Source organism: Aegilops tauschii, chromosome 7 (genome assembly GCF_002575655.3).
Source record: "Aegilops tauschii subsp. strangulata cultivar AL8/78 chromosome 7, Aet v6.0, whole genome shotgun sequence".
NCBI lineage: Eukaryota > Viridiplantae > Streptophyta > Magnoliopsida > Poales > Poaceae > Aegilops > Aegilops tauschii.
Window position 1 is genome coordinate 364,296,345 of NC_053041.3, and position 23,950 is coordinate 364,320,294.

Below are 23,950 nucleotides of genomic sequence, written 5' to 3' on the forward strand. Positions count from 1 at the left end.
CAAAATGAAGGAACATAACACCTGTATGACGGAAACTAGGGCGGCAAGAGTGGAACAAAACACCAGGCATAAGGCCGAGCCTTCCACCCTTTACCAAGTATATAGATGACTTAATTAAATAAGAGATATTGTGATATCCCAACATATCCATGTTCCAACATGGAACAAACTTCATCTTCACCTGCAACTAGCAACGCTATAAGAGGGGCTGAGCAAAAGCAGTAACTTAGCCAAACAACGGTTTGCTAGGAAGGTGGGTTAGAGGCTTGACATGGCAATATGGGAGGCATGATATAGCAAGTGGTAGGTAGCGCGACATAGCAATAGAGCGAACAACTAGCAAGCAAAGATAGAAGTGATTTTGAGGGTATGGTCATCTTGCCTGAGATCCCGCAAGGAAGAAGAACGAGTCCATGAAGAAGACAAACGAACGTAGTCGAACAAATCCTCACAACTCCGGAACGAAACCGAAGCTAACGAGAGAAGCAAACCGGAAAGAAGCAAACAACATAGTAAACAACCATCACATAAACATGACATGATGCACAATCAAGTATGATGCGTGTCCGATTTAATGAGGCATGGCATGGCAAAGTGCACAAACAATACTACAAATTAAGTGAAGCTCAATATGCAACAAGTTGCATATTGAAGAAACACCACATCAATTATTTAGTTCGCTCTCGTTTATGTACCCAACAATATTAAATGTTGTTAAACATTGCAAGGGGTGAAGCATAAATAAACTATCTATTTAGGAAAGTTTAAATGAGGCCGGAAATAACAAACAACAATTCCAGAAAACCCCCATATGCATATTTTGGTTATGGTACTGTTCTGCCTAAAACCATATTTTATTGTTGTTAAACAGTAAAACAATGTGCACCAAGTTAATCTATGCATTTTTCTACCCCATTTACATATCAAGTTTATTAAATTTGGAGCTATGGTTATTTAGTTATAAAATAAATCATTTTAACATGACAAATATGCAAATTATATGCAAACATCGTTTTAAACATTTTTAACATGGATGAAAGTTGCATAATGTGAAACTAGATGAAATTCTAAGCATTTTACATATATAAAACATTTTAATCCGATCCACGGTTATTTACTTGTGGGCAATTTAAAATAATGGCATCCTCCTGCAATTATGCATGCACTGGATAAATGGAAAAAAATCGCACGGACTGGAAAAAAAATGCTACACGGATTGAATCTGGATCTGGGCAAGGGTTGCTCACATGGGCTCTTGGCCCGGTCGGTGTAGAGGCTTGGGGCAGGCAGATCAGCTGGGCCGAGGCGAGGCCATGGTGCTCGTCCACGCTGCCCGGATCAAACGAGGTGGAGGGGCGCGGTCAACGCTCCAGAACGAGCGGGACTTGGCGCTGGTCGTCGTCGATCGTGAAGCAGGGGATGCAGGGGTCGACGGCTGCGACCGGGCTTGGCGACGCGGACGGCATGGAGGCGAACGGATCCGGGCGGAGCCTCGCCGGAATGAAGCAGGAGCGGCGGCATGGGAATTGAGGCGTAGGGGCGAGGCGAGCTCGAGTAGATCCGGCTCGTTCCTGGGAAGGAGAGGGGGCCACCGTGAGAGGGAGAGGGGAAAAAAGGAGGAGGAGAGGTCGCGGGGTTGGCCTGAACCTTGTGACGATGGCTGCGGCTTGTCGTTCGACGCAGGGTGAAGCAGAGGAGGAGGCGGCCAGAGCAGAGCTTGGGCTGCGGCGCGAAGATGAAGCAGCAACTTGCTCGGCGGGCAGGGGAGGCCGGCGAACGACGGGGATGGTCGGAGAAGATCCCATGGAGGCGGCCAACCTGGAAGATGAGGCAGAGCTTGAGCAAGGTGCCATGGCGTGGGCGTTCCCGTAGAGGAAGAAACAGGGGGGAGAGATGAGAAGTGAGAGAGAGAATCGGAGGAGGAAGGAAGGAGCAGGGACGAGCCTCATCTGTTGGGTCCCACGGCGGGGTGGCCGGCCGGACGGAGGCCGGGAGGAGGCTGCAGGCGCTGTGGTTGGTGGATCGAGAGGAGTGGCTGGTTGGTTCGGTCGCAACATCGAGGAGGGGAAGGTGGTGGCTGCTGATTTGGAGTGGGGGAGATCCCGAGGAAGAGGAGGCTGGTCAGGGAAGGATCCCGAGGAACATGCGAGAGTGGGTGGCGGCGCAAGGGGGAATAGGTTTAGTCTAGGGTTAGACTGATTTGGTAGGTGGGTGGACTATATAAAGAGAAATAGAATTAGGTTAGGACCCTTCGATTTAAATCGGACGGTCGAGAAAAATATAGGTTGGGAAGTTCAATTAAGAAAACGGAGATGTTTTATAGATGTTTGGGGATGATCCAGACCCATCGGTAACGACAGTCTAGTTCGGGTTCGGGGAAGTTTCGGACACGCACGCGAGGGGTTTGAGTATTGTACAGAGAGACTATGGTTTAGACATGAGGGAAAACGAAGAACAAGGGATTTGATGAGCTCAGAAAAGAGAGAGAAGAGGGCGGTGTGGTTGATCTGAGAGAAGGTCAACCGAGACACGGAAGGAGCGGCAACTACTAGCGGTTGCAAGTTTTAAAAACAATGACGACAACGAGTACCGACGCAATGCGGATGATGCCATGATGAAATGCAACAAACAAATAAATACACACGACGATAACGAAAAAAACAAGGAAGGCGTCTGAAGCGTCGGTCTCGGGGCGTTACATACGTACATCCCACACAGTCATCCAGGGAAAACGTTTCCGTTCGATTGTACATCGCACAGAGTCAATCCAGGGAAAACGTTTTCGTTCGTATGTACATCCCACACAGGTTTATGTATAGGCTCGTGTGTAATAGGTGTAACTATCACACACGCTCTGCCTTGGTTAACCGTTTGCTTTTATCAACTACATCACACACGATTTGATGAAAAAAACTGTGTGGCATTGGGCTATCCATCACAAGCGCTTTTACTGCTAGAACCGTTTGCAAAGTTCCATGACTCCTTTAGTAGGTTTATTAGTTTACAATTAATAATTCCAGTATTACACAAATTCACATTTCATATCGAACAGTTGTTTGCCAATTTCATATCAGGTACATAAATATATTTTAACATCACAGTATGATAGCTACCTGAAAACAGCACAGTACAACATATAGCTAGTTCAACTTCATAAGAACAATATATTCATTTCCCTAGTCGAGATCATCCAGGCTTGTCTTATCCACCTCTGCTTTCAGTTCAGTAAGAACCTGATTCGCACTGGCCAATTGAGAAAGTGCCTCCTCCTTCGCCAACACCATCTTAGCAAAGTCTGATTTAAAAAATCTAAGCTCATTCTCCACCTTCCTCTTTTTATCCTGCATCTTCAAATATTCTTCAGTGTTGACAACACTTTCTCTAAGCCTACCTCTATTCTCTTCCTCATACATGCTCCAGAGCTTTGTTAGGCACATCTTCAAAGAATGTGGCCACTCTTGATCAACCCACTCCAAGTAAGAACACTTCCGTTCATCCTATACTATTTAAAACTAGATCAATAACAATTGGAGGGGAAATAGGTTTATAGCAACATAGAAAATCACCAATGCTTATTTTGAAAAACTGAAGAAACATGTTAATTATGACATATCTTCTCAAAAAGATCAATGTGCAAATGAATTAATTTCTACTGAGACAACAACCAAATTCCGAAACATCAGAAGCTATAATTAACTACAACAACACTACAAGTTCTTACTCATGTACAATAAATAACAAATTGAACATTTTATGAGGAAGGTAAATATAACTACAACAGCATAGCGACAGTGTTTGGACGACAGCAAATTGATACTAACAGGTGTGTACATGCACAAATTTAGTAACATAGTACTAATAGCACTAAGTCCGTCCACTATGTATACCAAAACTGGTGTAAAGACAACTATTGCTACATCTCACACCAGTGCCCTGCACTCGCGAGCCGATCCAGCGGAAAAAAATCAGGGACCCGGACTCCACAGCACCTTGTTGTTCCCATGCCCAGTTCCTTCCTGCCATAAAGATTTAGTATTTTACTGCTTGGCTGCTCGAATGTGTGGACCAAAGTTTGCTGCACAAACTGCTGCAACGGTGCCAAATAACTTTCTAATGGCACCGCTGATGAGATGGCAACAATTTTAGATACTAGGTACAAACTGTGACACTGTCTTAGGATGCGCTTGGTTGAAGGTGTGGTATGAATGGGTTGGGACCGTGACAGTGTCTGAATCACATATAACAAATGATTTGTAATAATGGAAGAGGGTCTAACCTTCTCTACACATGCCAGAAACATCCTCCCACTGTCCACATATTCAAACGCAACTAGCTTCACGCATGGAGATTGATGGTGACAACGAGCAGATAGATCTTCAGCCACCCTGCTCCATTCATTGCCACTTATGGTCCTAGGGAGCTACAAAAGGAAGAAATGGCTCAAATCGACCGTCGGGTAAAAATCCTTCATTTCCAAGTCATAGCCCGAGAGAGAGAAGAGAGGCATACCCGGGTGGTGAAGGAGTCATCAGAGGAGGAGGAACCGCTGGAGAGGTCTTTGAAGAAGACCATGGCGACCCTGGCAGTAGGATGCGAGATGGCGAGAGCGAGGAAGCAAGCGAGGAAGCGGCTATAGCTTAGGAAGGAAGGAAGGAGGAAACAGGGGAAATGTGACCTGTGGTCGGGGAGAAAAGGGGGTAGGGAAGGGGGAGGGGGACGGGGGTAGATATTTTGGCAGTAGGCCAAAGTTTTGGAAATGTGGAGGGAAACTTTGCGCGCGGTGCTACCGGACCATTCACTTTGAACGATTGTGTGCATGGCAAACGATTCATCTGCTTTACGCCCATGGGATGAGTTTGATAATTCAAATTTTGGTGGAAATTTCCCCGGGCACGTCATTGCATAATTTAACATCGCGTGCTAATTTGGGCACACAAAAAAGCATACAGCAGACAGACCACACTTACTGAATCGAGCAATTTTAGTAATTAAACAGAGCCAGTTGACCTAAACATTGCTCTAACAAAAGACCAGCATTAAAAACAAAGCCTAAGTACGCATAATTTTAACAAATCCGCCGCCGCGCCGGCCTATGCATCGCCGGTGTGAGATGAGACGTCGATGACTTGTCCTGGCGACATGCCGCCGTTGGTGGAATCTGCATCCCCCCTGCTGTAGTCGACCGCGTCCTTGTGCTCGTCCTTGTCTCAACGCCACCCTCAAGGTTGAAGTACTCATAGTAGTGGCTGCGCAAGAGCTCGCGTTGGTACTCCACCGCCGATTCCTCGACGGACAGACTCTTCTCTACCTCGACCTCGGCCACGCGCAACTCCTCCTCCAGGCGCTCCTAGATCTCCGCCGCCTCCTGCATCTCCAGCTCCCGCTCCGCGACCTCATGAGGAAGCAGGTGCTCCATGGCCACCGCCAGCTTTTCGGATGTGGGTTGCGTGCTGGATTCCGAGGTGGCCTGGAATATCTTGGCATGTGCATTCTTGATCTTGGCATGGATGGCCTCGACCCGGGCCAGGGCGACATCGGCAGCATGGACGGCAGCTCGAGCACTCTCGGTGTTTGCAGCCGTCTCGGCTGCTCCAGTTACCCTGTCGACTGCCGCAGACGTCCTCTCGGCAGAAGTGGCCGCGCTCAATGTGGATGCGGTGGCACTCTCGGTTTAGGCGTCCGCGCTCTCGGCGCAGGCGGCCGCGCTCGGGGGGGGGGGGGGGACGCGGCCATCGTACGGGCCTTCACGAAGCGTTTCCATGGCGTCATCTTTGCAAGAAGGGGGTGCGGGAATGGGGATCAGGATTCGTGGATTTGGGGGTTGCCGGCACTAGAGCAGACAAGCCGGCGAAGCTTAAGGAGGAAGACTTAAATAGACCCAGAATTTTCATCACAAGCCGGCGAAGCTTAAGGAGGTAGCTCTTGGCTCTGCCTGAACTCTTGTAGGCATTCATCCAAGCGGTCGACACTCTCGCGGTACATCTGGAGCGCAATCTCGAGCTGCAAATTGGTTATTATCGGAGATCACCGGCTTGAGGATGCGACAGCCAGGTTCCTCTACTGCGCCCAGGTGGACACCTGGGCAGGGAGGCGGTCGAGCCTACCGACCAGCGCGTTGGCATCGAGCGGGCCGCGGACAAGGAAAATGGTGCGACCCATGTGTACAGCGTGGCGGGCATCCGGTGCAAGTACGGCGCAGAGGGTCTCTCCCCACTCCGGCGAGGAATGGGGGTACTGACGAGACGTGTACCCAGCTGCGACACTGTGTCGACAGCAGGCAAGCGCCGATGGATCCGCTCTTGCTGTGCGGCGCGCCGCGCCTCTTGCTCTGCGGCGCTCCAATGGTCTCACCGTGCGGTGAGCCACACCCTCTCGGTGCGGACGCGCCTATCTTGCTCTGCGGCTCGCCATCGATCATGTTGTGCGGCGAGCTGCAGCCTCTTGGCACTAACATGCCTATCTTGATCTGCTGTGCTCAAGCGCCATGCGCGAAGGGTCTGCTCAACCCTGGCGATGACGCGCATCATGGCATCGTCCATCACGTTGCCGGGGAGCACCGCGGGCTCGATGGGCGGTGGCGCCTTCTCGTTTTCCTCGTCGACGATGTTGATGGCAGAGGTGGCGCTTTGGTGGGTTGGCATGCTTGTGGAAAGGTGGAAGTGCTACAGGCTGCGCTTGTTGCCTCCGTGCGTCGCGCGCCGCCTAGGTTTATGTGCAATATCGCTGGGTGGCGGGAAACGGTGGCGTTTTCATAAAATGCCATCAATTAATGGAAACTTAGCATATAAGGAACATCGAGCTAGCACAAGAAGTAGATGATGATCAGATGAACACGGGCCACACTACGGAACCCGTCGGTGATGAATTCATCGATCGCAAACGGTTGTATACTAGAAAGCGTTTGCCCACAACACACACGGCTTATTCCATCAGAAACAGGTCGGATGGATCAATTGTATGCCACGTATCGCACATAGTCAAAAAGTAATGCGCATGTGTTAAGAAAAATAAATAATTTCAAAACAAGGACCTTGAGGTTAATTCCACCCCACAACACACACGGCTTATTCCATCACAAACAGGTCGGATGGATCAACTGTATGCCATGTATCGCACATTGTCAAAAAGTAATGTGGTAGACCTTCTTTAACATGTTAAAAAAACAAGGACCTCGAGGTTAATTTAACTGATGGGATGGATCATATAGGTCATTTAATTTGACCTTTATGACCCATCCTATCAGTTAATTTAACATCAAGACAACTTCCCATCCAGTCACCCATCTGATGGCTGCTCCAGCCTGAGCACAGTTAACTTGAGAGTTCTCTTAGATGAGCTATTGGTGGAACAGCTAGTCCTTGCTGATATAGGTTGCCTCTTCGCATCCTTATGGCTAATAGATGTTGTGTAGACAATGCATATCACATTCATCTTATAAGAAGCAATCATCTGTGTTATTATCGGTCTTCGCACACATTTCTGTTTACAGACCAATTTGCCGCGTATCGCACACATCTTGTTAAATTGAACCGTTTCTATTCTCTTGGCTCAAAGCAAACAGTTCATCCAAGTGAACCGTGTGTCGTATGTCGCACACAGCTTGATCTGGCTGACCGTTTCTTTTGTGTTGCCTAATCACAAACAGTTCATCCGTGTGAACCGTATGCTGTATATCGCACACACCTTCATATGGCTGCCCATTTCTTTTCTTCTTCCTCATCGCAAACAATTAATTGAACTGAACCGTATGCCCTACATCGCACACGCAACTAAAATCCGAACCGTGTTTGATGTGCCTGCCATTGTAAACTTTTTGCACCTTTTTTGACAGTTATTTTACACCATCGTTTGCGATTATTGCATTGCACAGAGTTTCGTCGAAGGGTCTCTGATCATAGTGTCGCGTTAGCAGCATCCTGCAATAGTGGGTAAAAAACCCCATGTACCTCTCTGGACAAGCTCAACCTCTCTCTCTCTCTCACCACCCTTCTCTCACCAGGGCCACTCTAGGGCATCCAATCCTCCACCCCACTTCTTTACTTCCCCTAGAGCTACTGGACAGTTGAGGCCAAGCCCAGAGCGCCACAAAAATGGCCATGTCGGCCATGTGCCAATGCACTATAGCCGCCCCTGCCCAATGCTCCCCGACCACATCGAGCCTCCCCCTTGCGCCAGTCGAGGCCCTCGACTTCCATGACATGCAATGATGTTGGTCCCCTCCTCCCTTGCCCTCTTTCTCCCTCTGCGGAGCTCACCGAGCGTGCCCTAGACCGCGCCCACGGCGCACCAACGCCCCCTCTATTTAGAGGCTCTCTCAAGCTCTCATATGGCCTCCACTCGCTCTCTCTCGCTCCAAGAAAGCTCCCGGACAAGCCATATCTTCCCCTCGCGCCCTCCTGCCCCCTCCATGGCCTCCATGCTCACCGTCGGTCTCCACCCGGCTCTGGTGAACCAGAGCCCCTCCTCCTCTCATTTGACCACTAGGAGAAGCGTCGCCGACTGTTGGAGCCCTCCCACTCATTCTTCCCCTACCCTGGTGCCGCAAGGCGTCGCGCCCATCTTCTCCTGAAGCCACCCGCCGGCGTCAAGGTTACCATCGTTCTGGTTCCTCCCAGCCCGCGTGAGGCCCCTGGATGGACGCGGCTCGGCCTCCTTAGTCCGTCGCTGCGCCGGACGCCACCGGGGACGGCCAGAGTCACCGGGGATGTGCGCCAGCGCGCGCTCTGCCTCATCTCCTCTGCTCCGAGTGGGGGGGGGATGGCGGCGCCACGTCGGCTAGCGGGCCCCGCCTGTCAATGGCTCAGCGCAGGGCCTGAGCCACCGATAGGTGGGCCTATCACGTTTAAGTGGACACGGGTCAAGCTCGTGGACGTCTTCCATGCAGGAAGGCGTATTCTCCGAATACACCTCCTACGTCACCCGAGCCCCGCGCACAGCTGAGCTGCTGGGCCAGCCTAGCATCTCTCCTACGCCCCGTGCACCTAATAAGGTTGATGCCTTTTTCTTTTATCTTTTTCCATATAAATTTGTAAAATATCTAGAGAATTCAAATGAACTCCAAATTTGATGATTGAAATTTCCAGTAACTCTCTATTTAATGAGCCGTAGTGAACATTTTTACTGTGCGTGGTTTTCACTGTATCCATTAAATAGGTCATTTATCCACATAAGTCCACTTCAAAAATACATAGGATATTCATTTGGACTCCAAATCCAGTGAAACCAATTTCTAAATATTCCTAAAATCATGCCTGATTTAATGGGTACTTTTACCCATTTTTATAAAAAGGCATTCTATAGACTCCTTGCAGGTCCATTGAACCCCTTGATTCCATGATACTGAAATGTTCAGAAAAATGCACCGATCCAATTCCAATGAAACCACCCTAGTTATTTTTCATTTAACCAGAGATGTCCTAGAAAAGTCAAATTCATATTTTTAGAGCACTTTTATTTTTGCCTTGTTGTGTTGCTTATTGTGTTTGTTTCCGACGTTAGTTGACGAAGTAGATGGAATACTCAGAGATGGACCAGAAGGATTGAAGACCTTGCGGAGCCAGTCAAGTAGCCCTTTGACCATGTTTATGAAACCCATTTTATGCATGTTATATAACACTTCATTACTGTTGCATCGGAATCATGTTGAGGTGGTAACCACTTTGGTGGGTTGCCTCCATTAGTTCCTAGTTGATACTTGAATTGTGCATGACCCTACCTTCCTATGAGGGTGATGCAGGTGGGAGTAGATAGGATGCTAAAGTAGATTCTATGCAAAAAGGGACGGGTGTATGCATGGTGATGGAGATAAAAATTATTTTCAAAGACTTTTTGAAAACCCCGTTGGGTACCACTAATGCCCGAGGGAGATGTTGAGCTAAGTAATCACTTGATGACGAAGTGGTGTACCGAGGCAAGTGAGTGTGTTGTTTTCGAAAGCAGAGTGGTTTAAGTTGCACTGTTACTCCAACCTTACATGCACAACCACTATACCCTTATATGGGAAAGGGCATTATTGATTACCTGGTACGCGCTAGGAAGGAGGACACATTACTAGTGACGGGAGTGTCATGGTCACTCTCGGGATGGGGTCATGCCAGGTAGGGCGGCCATGACTATTTCACAGGGCACCGGACACACCGTTGGTACCCCCGTGCCTGTGCTATGTGTTGAATATGCGAGCATGGCTCCACAGAATTAAACATGTGAGCACGATTGTGGCACGGGGGGTTGATATGAATTGAGTGGACTCCATGTTAGTGGCGTCTAGGGAAAGGTAGTGATTGGGTGCTTACCCCGGGTAGTTGAGGTACCGCGGGTCGTGGATGACACGGAAGTTCCCCGGATCTTGTGGGTAAAGTGTGCAACCTCTGCGGAGTGTCAAACTATTCGAATAGCCGTGTCCATGGTCAAGGATAGTTCGGTAACCGCTCTTGGGCTACATCCAAATGTTTACGAAACTTGGTGTGTGTATGGAAGAGTACTTGGGTCAAGTCAAAAGACTTGACATGTTGATTAAGCTGGAGTTGATACAAACTCTGTTTATGTTGATATCTGTAACCAGTCCTCATGGTTACTTAAATTCTTATGATGCATGATTTACAAATTGTTGAACATGACATAACACTCAAAACTAGCTTTCTGCAAAAATTTACCTACATGATGCATTGTTGTACCTTGATCCAAAATATGGGTTGCTTGCGAGTACATTCAAAGTACTCATTGGCTTGTCACTGGTTATTTAATTGGCCAGGCATGGAAGAGCAGGAGTTCGAAGAGGAGTTCTTTGGTGACGAATATGCGAACTAGGACGCTTTCCCAGTCAGAATGCTTGTAGGGTTAAGGAAGATGGCATGGGTTCTACTTATCAATGAAGGTTTCCACTGCTTGATTTTTATCTGGTGTTCAACCCTTAAGGCTTTATCTATGTAAGACTTGACCATAATGGTCATAATTTGTGTAAGATGGTATGTATGGATTTAAGACTCTTGTTATTCAGCTTCTGTGTGTTCAGTGAGCATTCATCTCTAGGATCACTGTACACGTGCATTCGGTGATCATGACTTATGAGTCAGGGTCCCCACACGATCGCTCGGGTTCAGTAACGTAGCTAGTGCAATTGCTAGGGTTCAGTAAGTGAACGCCTCACTCGGGTTTAGTTAGATCCCAACGCCTCTTGCACACACGTTCGTACGTGTACGAGAGAAACGCGCAATCCATCTGTGCATCGCTCGGCCCCGACCACCCACCGTAACCGGGAACTCCCTGAAATTTTCCTCGCCCTCGCTTCTACCAGATTTTTCCAGCCATGGACGGCCCAAAGAATGTCATGCAGGTGCGTCCCCGGCCCACCCAGGACGAAAAGCCCATTTTCTGTCATCATTTTTTGTCATAGAAGTAGGAGCCCACCACATCTATGATGATACCAGGTTTTGTCACAATTATCATCATAGAAGTGTCATGAGCATGACAGGGAAAAAAATCATTTGGCCCAAAATGTCACGAATGTGTCTTTTTGTAGTGATGTATGTACTGAAATCCTCCAAAAAATCATTCAGAAATCATAGTACATTGTCATTGTGAACTTGGAAAAAGGTGCCACAAATTGAACTCCCTTATGGTTAACATTTAACAGCAAAGGAACATCACCTCAATATATAGCTTCTCCATGCACGAAAAGCATCTCAGGAAACTGACAACTTGCTCCAGGTTGGGGCCTATAGATTCTAGTGCCAAGACCTTCACTGTGCGCAGTTTCGGGGCCAAGCTTCTCGGAATCATTTTTTGGATGGCAGACGAACATACATCTTCAAAATTAGAAATAATGTTAATTTATAGAAGGAGAGGTAGAAGGCGGTTGTTGTACCTGAACGGATGTTGATCCAATAACAAGTTCAGAGCATTTGTCAGACGAGTAGGCCACCACTGTCAATTTTGGCGCATAAATGACATTGATTCTTGTTGGACCTTCTTGATCAATTACAAGTAATCTCTCAAGTGAAGGTGTGTCCTCAATGACCATGCCGTGGTACACATCTTGTGATGTCTTCTTGCCACACCAGCACCACACAGAAATAGTCCTGAGAGTCATGGAGGTGATGCGGAAGCTACTCAACCATTGATCGCGTGAAGAAGAAGGTACTCAAGAGCAGTACAGCCACGGAGCAGGCGCTCCATGTCACCGTTTGGGAGGCAGAAGAAAACGAGCTCGAGGTGCTTCAGTCATGGTAGAATAAGAGTGGGCCCGTCATTATTGTTGGGGAACGTAGCATGCAATTTCAAAATTTTCCTAGATCATGCAAGATCTATCTAGGAGATGCATAGAAACGAGAGGGGGAGATTGTGTCCACGTACCCTTGTAGACCGAAAGAGGAAGCATTAGGTTAACGCGGTTGATGTAGTCGAACGTCTTCGCGATCCAACCGATCAAGTACCGAACATATGGCACCTCTGAGTTCAGCACACGTTCAGCTCGATGATGTCCCTCGAACTCTTGATCCAGCAGAGGGTCGTGGGAGAGTTTCTTCCGCACGACGGCGTGGTGAAGGTGATTGTGATATGATCCGTGTAGGGCTTCGCCTAAGCACTACGACACGATGACCGAAGGAGTAAACTATGGAGGGGGCACCGCACACGGCTGAGAACAATTGATGTGCTATGGGGTGCCCCCCTGCCCCATATATAAAGGAGGAGGGGAGGAGTCCGCCGGCCTAGAGGGGCGCGCCATGGGGGAAACCGAATAGGAATCCAATGCCTATTCGGCCCCCCTTCCTTTCTTATGGAGGGGAAAGGGGACGGGAGAGGGAAGAGGAGAAGGAAAGGGGGCGCGCCCCCTCCCCTAGTCCAATTCGGACTCCCCATGGGAGGGGGGCCGTCCACCCCTTGTGGGCTGCCTCCCCTCTCCCCTATGGCCCATGTAGGCCCATTACTTCCCCGAGGGGGTTCCAGTAACCCCTCGGTACTCTTAAAAATACCTGAACCACTCCGAAACCATTCCGTGTGTGTTGGCGGTGACGGTTTTCTATACTACAAAGAGTTTCGCAGGCAACGGTTTGCTAGAGCTAGCCGTGTGTGTTGACGTAAGAGGCAAAATGAAAGTCATTGCACGCGGTTCCAATTTTGGGAACCGTGTGTGATTGACGTACTACCTCCGTCCTGGTTTGTTAGTCCCCTTTGTAATTTGTACCAAATTTTGACCAAATATTTAACTAACAAATGTTTATGCATGTCACCAAAAATTATATAATTGAACACTATGTTCAAATACTCATCCAACTATATAATTTTTGTAGACATGCACTAACATTTTGTCAGTTAAATCTTTGGTCAGAATTTAACACAAATTACAAAGGGGACCAATAAACCAGGACGGGGGTAGATTCCATCAACCGAACTGATTGCATCCATATCCCACATTTAGACATAAGTAAACATAGATTAAACAGACTCAGACATAGAAAATAAGCATACACAAGCATAGTTCAACCATAAGAACATAGTTCAACCGTCCTTAAGCATAATCAAGCGTACATAGTTCGATCCCACATCTCATCTCATCTGCCAGCATGATCCCGAAGCTTCTCCAGGTACTCGGCATACGGGTAGTGCGCCACCCTGCCAGAATACTTCTGCTTGACGGAGCCAACGGCTCATCCTCTTGCATGCGCCAAAACACTTTCATACGCGTCATGAAGCTTGTGGTTGCAAAATGGGCATCGGTAGCCGCCGTCCCAGGTCCTAATACGCCGGTTATGCTTCCCGCATAAATCTCCCTCAGGATTTGCCTCTTGTACCTCCTCTGGCCATCTTCATCCTCGTTGTCCACATCGCCAGACAGAACCGATACAAATAGTAAAAAAAGTGTGGTGTCAAATTAATGTTTACAAACTAATATCTAGCGAACATTTGGCAATTGCCAAAATTTGGCATCAAATCAGTGTTTACATGTTGTGAAGTAGGATTAGAAATTATGGCTATTTTTTATACATATCCAGAGATTATGGTTCGATTTTTAAGCACAATCGTCTATGTACAGACCAATCTTGAAGTAAATAATGGCACAAACATATATGTAGGTCATTCAGAATCAATTGTCAAGTCCTGGCTCGGAATTATTAGCACGAACACTAACCCTAGTCGGATTACTAGCAGAAATCATTTGCACAAATGAAACAGCTAATCACTTACCACTTGTACCATTCAAACAATCAATACACTACACGTATCTAATGAAACTTACTCAGATTTCATGGATCGGGAGAACATAACCATAGGATTTCTATTCCAAAAAGGAGGAGGCAGGAGTAACCAGAGAAACCCTTGGATCTATTTGATACATAAATGGGTTTAGATGACTAACCAATTGTCCGTTGTCATCGGAGTCGGCGCCGGAGTCGTCGTCGGGGTCGTCGCCCGAGTCGTCACCGGAGTCGGTGTGGACCTCTGGCTCCGGCTATCGAAGCTCAACGCCATCGACGATGTCAGGGTGCAGCGATACCTCGACAGCTGTAACGGCAACCTCTGTCTCCATCTCCATGCCGTGCTCCGGTGCTTCAACAGCCCCGGCGTCGCCACTCCCTCCGATGGGGCGCTTCGGCGGCATCCTCATACACTGACGACTTTGAGGACTGAGAGCGGCATCGAGGATGCAAGCGGAGAGAGAGGATTGTGTGTGTGGCGAGGATGCGGGGTGTGGCCGCTCGGGCACGCCATTAATATGGAGTAGTGGGAGAGAGGCGGGCGGCGGTCAAACGGCTGGCTCGCCTCCCTGTGAGCCTGCATACCGGAATGCTGGCACGGCTACCGTCGTTTCACACAGCTACTCTCATGCCTCCTGATGACACTGTGCAGTGAGCACGCCTCCCATCAACTCACACACCTGCACGCACGCCTCCCGATCTGCCTGCACAGCGGACTGCTCGCATGCGTCCCGTCAACTCATGCCTGCTCGCACGGCACACCGGTCGCGTGTCGAAACGTATATTGTTTTTCTATTTGGATTATTAATGTTGTTGCTTTATTGCTTAACCGAAGCATGGCACGTATCCATTGTTGGTCTAACGCTCACAGTTCGAATAAATAATCCATTTGGGATATTGGTTCCCAATTATTAATAATCTCCCGTTTGTAAGAAGATAAATATTACATCAAAACTAGTCTCAAATTTGACAAAAAAGTACAAAGCCACTTTGTAATGGTGTCCATATGACAACACGATAAGTTTCATGAATTTCAAATATGTTTTGGATGTACTAGAATTTAAAAATCAAGATTCTCAATGTTTGAAATTTCTTGCACGGGGAGTACACATGCACCTAGTGAGACACATGTGTTTTGCAACCCATCTATGTGCACTGTCACGTGTGCATGTAGCTCAAATTTTATTTTTGCAGATTATACCCCTAGAAAATCAATCAATGTACTAAAACGTCTTAATGATCTTTGTGTCTTTTTTAAAAATTAAAACGTCCCTCCTTCGGTAACATATGTTCACCGCGGGGTAATTTAACATGCATCATAGTTGCGGTGGATTCGCGGTGTGTGTGTACGTCTGGGGGGTGGCGGGTGGCTGGCAGTACACTACGAGTCATGAGCCACTGTGTAGGTTGGCCGTTTTGTGAGGCAGGTGCTACATGAGAGTTGTGAATTTGTTATTTAAAACATTACACAACCCTTTCATACATACATGTTTTGGCCAGAGTCGGTGGTTGTCCTACACGACACTCGATACTCGCCTGTGACGCTTTCTATGGGCCCGTGAGGTCGTCGTCCATCACTTTGACGAACAACCGGCAGAGAGGTTAATTTGACCATCAAGGTAGAATCTTTTTTGTTTGTGTTATGGTGGGAGTATATAGTATGTGTCGAAGAGGTGGGAGGGGACTAGCGTATATACTATACGTACGCGTCCGTGAACAAGTACACCTCACTCAGTGTCGGGACTTTTCGGTTTCCGAGGCACGTGCCACATCAAAGTTGTGAAATTGGCTATTCAAACATCACACAACACCTCTTTGGGCCACATGCATGAAGGAAGTGGTTATCCTAGGACACTCACGTGTGACACTTCCATCTATGGGCCCACGAGGCCATCGTCGATGCATGCATGCATCACTTTGACCTACATCGGGAGAGGTTAATTAATTTCACCATCAAGGAGGATTCTTTTTGGGTTGTGTTACAGTAGGAGCATATAGTATGCATCGAAGAGGGGGAAGGGGACCATCATATGTAGTACGCTTCATGAACCTCGCTCTGTGTGGGGACTTTACGGTTTTCGAGGCATGTGCCACATCAAAGTTGTGCATTTTGGGTATTCAACATATGTTTGGCCCACATGCAAAGCGATGGTGGTTGTCCTCTCGCACCCACTTAGGCGGTTATTAGCTATATCGATGCTTTCAATCTATGGGCCCACTAGGTCCATCACTACTTTGCCTGACAACGAGAGAGGTTAATTTGACTTAGGAGGGGATTATTTTTTTGTTTGTAATATGGTGTAATATAGGTCATGCTCTGGGATGACATGATACAGTTTGAGCACACACATGCATGTGTACGCATGAATCCCTCCCATCGAGTCGAAGTGGCTAGTACCGCGACACGTCATGAACCGATCTCGCTCTGTGTGGGGACTGTACGATTTTCGACGCACACGTCACATCAATGTTGTGAAATGGTTTTCAAACATGGATGCACGCATCACCTCCATACATATGCATGTAGTGGTTGTCTTCGGACGATACACTCCCTCGCGTGGTTATCGGTGACAAGCCTATATATTCATGGGCCCGCGTGGACATCCATGATCACCTTGACCGACAACAAGATAGGTTACCATGGCGGATTCTTCCTTTGGTTTGTGTTATCGTGGTATAGGTCATGGTGAGATTCAGACCTAATTAAGTTTGGGCGCATACTATGGATGCACACATGCATGAATCCCCGTCATCGGCTTGAAGTGTGGTGTGACATACATATGCACGTCAACTAACCCTCACTCGGTGTGGGGATTTCTGGTTGAAAAGCATGGTGCCACATCAAAGTTGTTCCATTGTGTATTCAAACACACCTCTCCATACATATGTTTGTGCCACACGCAGGCAGTGGTTGTCTTCGGGGACTAGCTACTTGCGTGATTATTGGCGAGCTAGCCCATCTCTGGGGTCGCATGGACGGCCATCACTTTGACCAATAACAAGAGAGAGGTTGTACGACCAAGGTGGATTATTCTTGGTCCGTTTTATGATCCATCTTGGTGAGATGCCTCTCTGGCCCGCCGACTAAGAGTGGGTGTGTGGGGGGGGGGGACTGCTACTTCGCACTTTGCTAGGTGAACCTTCATGGGGGGCATGCATATATAGCTTAGGATTCCCTTCCTACTGACACGAGGGGGCAAGCAATACCATGCGCTTTGCGAGATAGGTGCCACATCAAAGTTGCATTTGGTATTTGAACATCAAAGCACCCTTTTCATACATATATTTGGTCCACATGCAAGTGTGTTCGTGTTCTGACCTCTCCCGCGTCATTTTTCGCCAAATTTATGAACATTAGACAAGTCGGATGACGCAACGGACACAGTTCACTCACACTAACCATGTACCACGCCGGTGCCCCTGTCACGCACATCCGCACGGTACATTGTGCTCCACGAGCCTTCCCCTCTCAAAAATATCTACCCACCTGCACTTTTTTCTGTTTGATAACACATGGTTATTATGTTTCGACAGTGTGTGATGTTTCTTGTTCCCGCTCCCTCCTGCATCCCTCTAAAATATGTGCCCACCTCGAGGGTTTTTCTGTTTCATAACACGCGATTGTTATTTCCGGACCGTGTGCGATGCACCATCATCCAAATTTTCAATAGCCCCGGCATTTCACTCCCGTGTTTGACTCCAGTGTAGTAAAATTTTTAGTAGCCGCGTTATTTCCTCAAACACACCCCCCACACCCCCTCCACACACACCCCTCCCTCACTCGAAACCCTAGAAAGGTCGCCGCCGCCACAAGGCCTCCATTGTCAACATCTGCTGGTTTGCCTGTGCAGCTTACCCACCGATCTCCATACCTAGGCCGCCCTGAGTTTCTTAGATGACACCTGCCAAACGCCCCCTTTCCCATAGATCCCCATGCCCCACTCCAGAGCGTCGCAGCCAAAGCCTGGATATGCTTCCCTTGGAGCTCGAGGAGCGACTGGTCCATAAGAGGTGTATCACGGTCTCTTCGCCTGACATTGCCGACGAAGCTGACGACCATTATTGGCCGCAAGCACTCAATCAGCAGGCTAGAGTATGCAGGTATGTCATGGACGCCGGCTACGACATCGAGGTCGTCGACAGCGACGACCTGACGTGGGCTATGTCACAGGTCAAGTGGCCCACCCCAACCCCTCGGGTTCCACCGCCGTTGATCTCATCCATGGCCCCGCCGCTGATCTCCTCTGGCTCACTATCAAGAATTTGCCATACTACATCGCTATCGAGCCCCTTTTGTCATTTCTGAAGGACACGTTCTGTGAGTTCGCTTGGGATCCATAGCTTCCAAGTAAGACCTCATCGACGGCGACCACGAGGAGGGCAACCTCTCCGTCTCTTCTAAGGGGAAAGATCCCATCTGCTCTTCCAAGGGGAAAGATCCCGTCTGCCACATCGGGGAGGGTATCCAACAGTCGTGCTCTTCCAAGGGGAAGGATCCCATCTGCGACAACATGGAGCGCATCTAGGGTCCGTGCTCTTCCCATGGGAACGAGCCCATCTATGACAAGTGAGGAAACCCATGATTTGTTTTGGCATGCCTCTTCACAGGGGGGAACCCATGATTTGTTTTGTCGAGTCCCTTTTGTAGTGTAGTGAGAATATGTCCACTTTTAATTGCTATATTTGGTTGTTTGCAGTAGGCCTTGTTTATTTCAATCGTTCACAATGTGATGCTCTATATGTGCAATTATTTACTGTGCAGTACATGTCATCAATCCAGTTATAAACATACCGATAGGAATGCATATATTTGCTTGTTGTTAAGCCTGTTATAGCTAGCATATGCCTCTTTTAAAGTTTTTTGATTGTTCGGTTGTTTGTAGTTAGCATATGTCCAGTTTCAAATGGTATCTTTGGTTGTTCATAGTATGCCTTGTTTATTCTAGTTATTCACAACGTGATGTTCTATACGTGCAAGTATGAACCGTGCAGTTAAATTTCATCAATACCAGTTTCAACAATACCACTATGAATGACTACATTTGGTTGCTGCATCTTGTAGTTAACACGCCTTTCCATTTTTATTTAACAATAACCAGTGTACTTAGACCGGCACAATCCCAGTTTGAATGACTATGTTTGCTTGTTGTTAAATGTTAGGCCTGTTGTAGTTAACACACCTTTCCACTTGTTTTGCTTTACTAGCATGCTTAAACCTGCACACTAGAGCTATCTTTTCGAGATTATTTTCTTTGCCATGGATATATTTGGTTGATGTTTAGCCTGTTGTGCTTAACATGCCTCTCGATTTACCTATACAGGACAATTTTGGGAACGACTGTTGTTTTCCATTGAGGTTAGTTTCATCCCATGGCTTATATATACTCATTGTTTAGGATATCGGTAGCTGGTACCATATAGGCCGGGGGCTGATAAGGGACTAATCAGTGAATCAGACTTTTACACTACAAAAAAAAGACACATCCGTGACATTTTGGGCCGAACGAATTTTTTCTGTCATACTTATGACACTTCTATGACGATAATTGTGACAAAACCCGGTATCATCATAGATGTGGTGGGCTCCTACTTCTATGACAAAAAATATGACAGAAAATGGGCTTTTCCTCCTGGGCGGGCCAGAGACGCAGCTGCATGACATTCTTTGGGCCGTCCATGACGGAAGAAACCATGGTAGAAGCGAGGGTGAGGAAAATATCTGGGAGTTCCCGGTTACGGTGGGTGGTCGGGGGCCGAGAGATGCGCGTTTCTCTCGTACACGTACGTGCATGGGTGCGAGGCATTGGGCTCTAACTGAACCCGAGCGAGACATTCGCCTACTGAACCCGAGCGATTGCACTGCAGGCTACGCGTTACTGAACCCGAGCGATCGATCAATCCCTTGCTGTTAACTGAACCCAAGTGATTCCTTCACTACTGCTGCTAACTGAAGCCGATCGATGCTGCCTCTGGATGAACAGTGAGCGTTGTTGGGGGGGTTGGATGAACAGTTTCCAGCGGGGGCTTGGATGAACAGAACCCCGATCGATCGAGCCGGTGGATGAACAAGATCTCGATTGATCGAGCCGGTGGATGAACAGGACCTCATGGAGGGCTGGATGAACAGGACCCCGTGGAGGGCTAGTTGAATAGTAGCCGGTAGAGAGCTGGTTGAACAGTAGCCGGTGGAGGGCTGGATGAATAGGACCCCCAGGAGGGGTGGTTGAACAGGACCCCATGGAGAGGGTTGTTTGAACAGTAGCCGGTGGAGGAGCGCGCGGTGGAGGCTGGATGAACAGGAGCCCATGGATGAACAGGCGCAGGTGGAGGCTGGAGGAGGTCGACGGTGGTTGAATAGTAGCCCGTGGAGGCAATCGACGGTGGATATGAACACTATCCCGTGGAGTCCTGTTTTGCGGTACACCACACCACTCCCGATGAATAGGACCCCCGTTTCGACCGTAGCGCTCCAACACAAGTCCGTTTCCTCCATTTTGCGGTAAGCCGCACCCCTCCCGATCAACAAGACCCCGTTTCGACCGTAGGAGGTCTGTTTCCTCCGTTTTACGGTACGCCAGACCCCTATCGATGAACAAGATCCCGTTTCGACCGTGGCTGGTCGAACACAAGGCCATTTCCTCCATTCTACGGTATGCCAGGCCTCGTTTCCATCGGCTGTTCCGTCCAAGCCGGTTGGCTCCCGATGAACAGAACGCGTCCGTTGCCTCCCGATGAACATGACGCATTCCGTTGCCTCCCTACGAACACGATGACGACGCAGTTTCTCCGTTCCAACCTAGCCATGTACACGAGCCCTGGCCATACGTATGCACGCGTAGGAGTTCGAGACCTCGCCCGTATGTACGTACGTGGCCATATTTTCTTTCTTGCACCCTGGCCGTTGTACTTACGTGTACATGCTACGTGCGCGCCTCTACTACGACACGTGCACGCCTCTACTACGACACGTGCGCACGTCTACATCGACCAGTATGTACGTACACGTTCACGACTAGAATGACAACGCTACGTACGCTTCGACCAGGTGGGTCCCGACTGTCAGGCACTTCCTTGCGTGCGAAGATGTAGCTGGTGGGTCCCAGCAGTTAGGGGGCGAATCATCTTTTTCCCATAATATGGACGCACTTCCTTGCGTGCGAAGATGTAGCTGGTGGGTCCCAGCAGTCAGGGGGAGAAAACATTATTTTTCAGGGTAAAAAGGATGCAGTTTCATGGATGTGTCCATGGGCGTGGTGCGTCCCCACTGTCAGTCATCTTCCGATGACTCTCGGTTGTTGACCATGTTGACCACACCGTGCCAAGTGCACCAAGGCCGGTGAACGACGGCGAGGCCCCAGAGTAGAACGACTCGGAGATGGGGAAGACACGGCAGTGATGCCCTGGCCGTCGGCAGGGTAGCGTTTCGCTAAGGCGCGCAAAACAACGCCGCTGGACGCCGGAGGCTGGGGCAGGCAGTACCTGCAGCGCTGGGGGAAGAAGACGGGAGATTGAAGAAGAATGCCGGCTGTTGGATGTAAATCCAACGCCTTCTTAGGCTTCGACCTACTGGCCCACATGTCAGCCAGTCCATTTGTTTTTTTAGTCCATTTGGTGGGTTGGGTAAAACAATGATGTAGCATCTATGCATCCGTTTATATATATGGTAGAATTTAAAGCCCATTTGCATTTTTCTCAAAATCTGCGGACTTGCTGGGCTGGGTGAAAATATCATGTTTGGTTGGACGGAGAAATGTTATAAAAACATAAACACATGATTGCACGTCTATTACTGCATTGGTTAGTAAAATCTTTGCAAGCTTTTGTACGCAATCACTAGGAGTTAACTTGCCAAGTTATATATAAACAATTATTATTATTATTTTGTAAGAACTTTCAACTTACGAAATAAAATATCATTTTAATTTCATGAGTTAACAGGACGTGGGGTATTATTATTTTTTAGGCTAGACGTGGGACAGTTGAGTTGGTTCTAGTGAAAAGTACTGGGAAGAAAACCCAGTTTACATCGAAAAAGAAAGTGGGAGAAAATTCAGATATAGGATTAATGAAAACGAAAAATAAAGGAAGTGGGAAGTTCAATAAAATGGTTGGACGAACGACAGGTTTAATGGAACCTTATGTTGTTTCTAATATATATATATGTAATAAAATAAGATATAAATATAGGTTCAATTTTGCATACTGATAGAAAACATAGGTTCAGTTTTGCATTCTTATAGAAAAATAAAACTGAGCTGCGCGTCGTCTTGAAAAAACAAACATAACTTGGGCTACTGATGTTATAGACAAGCTAGGTTGGGAGGCCCAGAGGCCGCTTGATACCTGCTGGATCCAAAAAATGTTGAAACATGTAGTGGGCTGCCCATGTTAAACAACAAAACCTAGGACATGGACCTGGTGGGCCCGGGACTATCAGCCTCTCGACGAACAGTTGTCTCCCGATTCCTGTTGTTTTGCTGACCATGTTGGGAACGATAGACGGTGGCGCCGCGGCAAGAGCCCCAAGGCAGAGGACGACGTCGAGACCTCGGACCGAATGAACCAGAGCGGGGGAAGACGCAGGCGGAGGGGAGTCCGAGGCTTGACTTGTTCGGGTGTAGGGTGGTCTAGTGGAGCTGCCGCCGCCGAACAATGTGTGAGGGTAGAGGGATGGCCTGGCCAACGCCATAGGCTATGATTGCCAGCTGTTGTATAGGAAGAGGACAAAAGATTGAACAAAATAAAGAAATACAAATGGATAGGTGGTGGGTCCCATATGTTTGTGTACGAGACCTGCTGGGTCCACTTGAGAAGGGGAATATGTTGGGAGGAAGGAGATTCAAAGCACGGCAGCCGAGTGAACTAGTTTTTTTTAAACGGACAAGTGAACTAGTTACATACATAAGAAAATAGCCACTAAAAAAGCAAACAGGTTAATGGGTTCTTAAAAGAAATATTTCGGAGAAAACAGATAATTACGACACATAGGCTAATGCTTGAAACACTCAGATGATAAAGGTGCATATAAATAGATAAAGTACAACATCTAGACCTTCCTGGCATGCTTGATCATGACGCTGCGGCTGTCTGTGCACTCGTCGATTACGGGAAGCAGACACGCCCTCATATCCAAGATCCGCCTGTACATGTCGTAGCATGCGTATGCGGCCTTGGCCGCGTAGGTTATGTAGGCTAGATTCAGAGGTACCTCCCACGTGTTCAGGTCCTTGCTATCGTGGTCTTCTTTCGTGTTGGCGTATCAGGGGTTGATGATGGTCTCGGCGAGGTCAACCACAGAGTCCTTCTCCAAGCCATTGCCGATGATCTTGTATTGCTTCTGGATGTTGACAAGCTTGTTGCACCAGATGGCCGAATCGTCGCGTTCTTCCTTCTCTCCACCGTAGCGAAGGTGCAGTCAGCGCTGCCGATGAAACGGGTGAATGCTCCAGAACCTCTGATGGCCCTACAGTAGTGGTAGACGAGAACCTTGTCCCGCACACATACCTGGGCGATGGCGATCCGCTGGTCCCTGTCAGGAGACGAATGGATGGGCAAAAGGTCTAGTCCTGCGACCTTGTGCTTGCTCGTCCTGTAGGTACTGCTTGAACTCGGCGAGGCGGAGCTTCACCGAGTCCGGATCGTTGGTGAACATCACATTTAACTTGGTGCAACCACAGGACTGAACGACAAACTCAAAGGGGAACTCCTTGCTGAAGTCCATATCCAGCAGGCTCACCCCTCATATCGCCATTGGA